This window comes from Aplysia californica, unplaced genomic scaffold (assembly GCF_000002075.1).
Source record: "Aplysia californica isolate F4 #8 unplaced genomic scaffold, AplCal3.0 scaffold00150, whole genome shotgun sequence".
Lineage (NCBI taxonomy): Eukaryota > Metazoa > Mollusca > Gastropoda > Aplysiida > Aplysiidae > Aplysia > Aplysia californica.
In genome coordinates this window covers 740,906-744,537 of record NW_004797420.1, presented here as the reverse complement: position 1 = coordinate 744,537, position 3,632 = coordinate 740,906, and positions in this window count along the sequence as shown.

The window sequence follows — 3,632 nt, the reverse complement described above, 5'->3', positions numbered from 1 at the left end:
GGTGATAAGACCAGGACTCCCACAGGGCTCACCCTTATCGCCCATACTGTTCAATGTCTACACTGCTCGTATTGCAACGCTGAACAGGGTTGGGCCAGGGAAAATACATGTACTAACATTTGCAGATGACATCTTGGCCTACAGGCAAGGACGGGATCAGGAAGAAAATGACACTTGAATTACAGTAAAATCGAGGTTGAGAAAATCATTGAGTGGTGTGCTGAATCAACCGCAGTGGTCAATCCTCGGAAGGCCACAGCACTGTCGTGGTGCTCTTTAAACAATCGAATAGTAAAGAAAAATTTCCCAGAGCTGACGGTAAATGGACAGAATATTCAAAGGTGTCAGAAGATGCGGTATCTGGGAGTGGTTTTCGATCGCTGTCTATCCTTCAAAGATCACATAGAATGGTGTTGTGGAAAGGGCAAAGAGGGTCTTGAATGCAGTGAGGGTCATGGCGGCTTCAGGATTGAGAACAAAGGCTACTGCTTCTTATGTATCAGTTGGTATCAGCAGCTGGTCTCGGCAGTAATCGATTATGGGCTCGGAGTATTGACCTTGACCAAAGATAGTACAAGACAAGATGGGCCACTTCTCTCTTTGAGCCAATTAAAAAAGTGTCCTCAAAATTTGGTGGCGCCCTCTTCACAAAAGCGCACTCTTTGCGAACAGAGTTACCCTACTTGAGTTTTTAAAACTCAAAGTGAAACTAGCAAGTTTTGGGATAAATTTCGGAAGAACGGTTTTTACAAATGGTTACGCTGACAAAAAACCTCTTCCGGAGGAAAAGGAGATGGTTTTCTTCGTTTAATTTGACTTTAGAATGAAGGGCGAGAGGTCATTAAAATTTTAAAAAACTAAAACTCCGCACTGAACGTACCCGAACTGCTGATGAACAGCAGTCGATCTGCGCACGCAAGGAAGTGCTATTCCTATTCTTCTTCTGGAAAAACGAAAGAGAGCTTCAAAACAGACTGCAGCGCCATCTGAAGCAAAGAGCATACTTCCTGCGGACACTTTTTAGGCTGAGTGACCCATCTTGTCTTGTACTATCTTTGCCTTGACAAAAACCCAAATGGACAAATTGGATGGAGTTCAAAATGAAGCCATGCGCATCATACTTAACTAGGCTGCACCAGGGATACGCCAATTATTCTGTATGAGGCATGTATTGGGCCTCATGTCAGTGGAAAACAGACACAAAGTGGCTCAGGTCAGGGCGTACATGAGGGTGGCGGCTGATAAGCAACACCCACTTCACGAAGCCACAGGAGCAATCAAGGGAAATCGCCTAAAACGCGGAGCTTCTTTGATGGCTGAGGCTGAAAACACCATCAAGGAAGTCTGTCCACTGGAAGATATAAAGCGGGGTGAAGAATAGATAAACATGAATGAGAGACAGCTCTGAGATTTTAGGAAGGTAGTGATTACGCTGAACAGAGAATGTAGAGAGTGGCGACAGATGCTGAGATACGACAACTGATTGAAGAAAACTCACGGCACGGAGATGTGGTGGTATACACGGATGGATCTGTTAAACGAGGGGAGAAATCTGAATGGGGCTTCTCAGCAAGAGTGAGTGGCAGATTGGTGCAGGAACAGCAGAGAGCATACGATATGACAACATCTAGCATGAGAATGGAGATAGAGGCAATCACTCAGGCTCTCAAATGGGTCACCACAACATTCACAAGCACATGTGATCTTTGTCACAGACTCTCAGAGCACTCTGAGGAAGATTGAGAGTGGGAACCTTAGAGCTGAATGGACAGAGCTCCTAGACAACACTGAAAAAGATCACATAGATCTTCACCCCGGGTCATGCTGGAGTCAAGGGGAATGATCGGGCTGATGAGCTCGCTGGGAAAGCAAAACCAGAAGAGAAGCTAGTGTGCCCTGACAAACCTGACGTTCAGTCAGGGAAAAACGAGAAAAAGAACAATTAAAGAGTCAGAATACCATCATCTTGAGCGACTTCGTGAGCTTGAAATGGATGGGGCGCCTGCAGAAGTTCAAGACTTAGTGGGAGGAGCAGAAGGCTATGGAATCTACCATTGCTTGGAACCGTCATGCAGGATCTATGTATACACACTTCGAGATTGCTTCTTCAGGAGACAGATCCGAGCGCTTGGGAATGCCCCTTGTGCAGTGATGTTGGTCCTTCACACAAGTAAACAAGTATAATACCAACTTCTTGCTGATTTTGATGATCTGTTGAAGAATTTCGGTCGAAAATAAACACGAAGCGATGCTGCGTGCTAGACATGTCAGACGAGTTTTACAACATTGTTGAATAGCACGTCTGACGCGTCGCGCAGCTCAGCTGAGAACGGACAGACCACAGCGACGCTGCTCAAGCACACGATAATGTTCATTTGCACGGTGCGAGCTAGGCGAACTACAGGTTAGACCTACAGAGCCACTTCGGGACCGACCTTAGTTGCTTTTGTTTTGGTTTAGAACAAAATTTGTGGGGGGGGGGGGGGTAAATAAGCAGTTGGGAGTTAGGAATACACAACGCGGCTCATTCAAGCCGGTCTGATTCTTTCGCTTTTACTTTTAATCTTTGCTGCTTTCTATTTCCCTTCCATTCCTGAAGCCCTCCTTATAACAATAAATAATAGGTACACGAATAAATTTCTCGATCAACAAACTGACAATTACAATAGATATTAGCAGAGACACTAACTCTGATATTAGCAGAGACACTAAAATATAGAGACAGGAAACGAGGCCTCGCGGTCCGTGACAACAGTGCATTTGCGAACGTGACCGCTGAGACGCGAGCTAAAAATAACCAGGCGCGGTATCGACAGCGAAGCGCGTCGCGTCTAGCCTAGGCCTAGGCCTTATCGAAACGAAGCGCGTCGCGTCTAGCGGGGCCTAGGCCTAGCTTTCTGCAGCTTAGGCCTAGCGCAATCAGAGAACTGGCCAAGGTTGCATTTGTAAACAATGCCTCTACAATTTCTATACTCTTCTGGTCTACAGAAAAGGTTACACATGTTGATGAAAACAGGACAACAGATTTTAAAATTGAATTCTAGATCTAGGCCAAGTTATAAAATAATGTCGATCTAGCATAAAACCAAAACATGTTTTGATAATGTAGACCGAAAACTAGATCTAGAATGATCTACATCTAGATTATCTAGATTAGATCTAGATCTAGATCTAGATTCTAGAGATCTAATTATCTAGTCGACAGTGTCAGTAGTTACATAAGAAAAAAAAGTCATCAAGACTCTAGATCTAGATTCTAGATCTATAGGTTTCCAGCATAATAAAAATATGCCTGCCTTAGCCTAAATAGATCTAGATCTACATGCGTTGATCTAGATATCTAGCTAAGCAGTTTAGTTTAAGATAGCCTAATAAAGGTTAATACATTTTTACTTATTTTACTAATTAGTTACATAGCCCTGCATGGGGTCTGTGGGTAGGGAAGAGTTGGAGAGGAAAGAAAGAGAGCACGCAATAGCATATAGATCTATATATGCCTATAGGCAAGGGTGAGAAAAGGCAATACAGACTGTAGAAATAGAAAACAGATTTCGTTTTGTGTAGCCTAGGCTAGGCATATATGGATAAAAACAGGAATACAAAGCGACAGATCGAACTCACCAGAGGCCTAT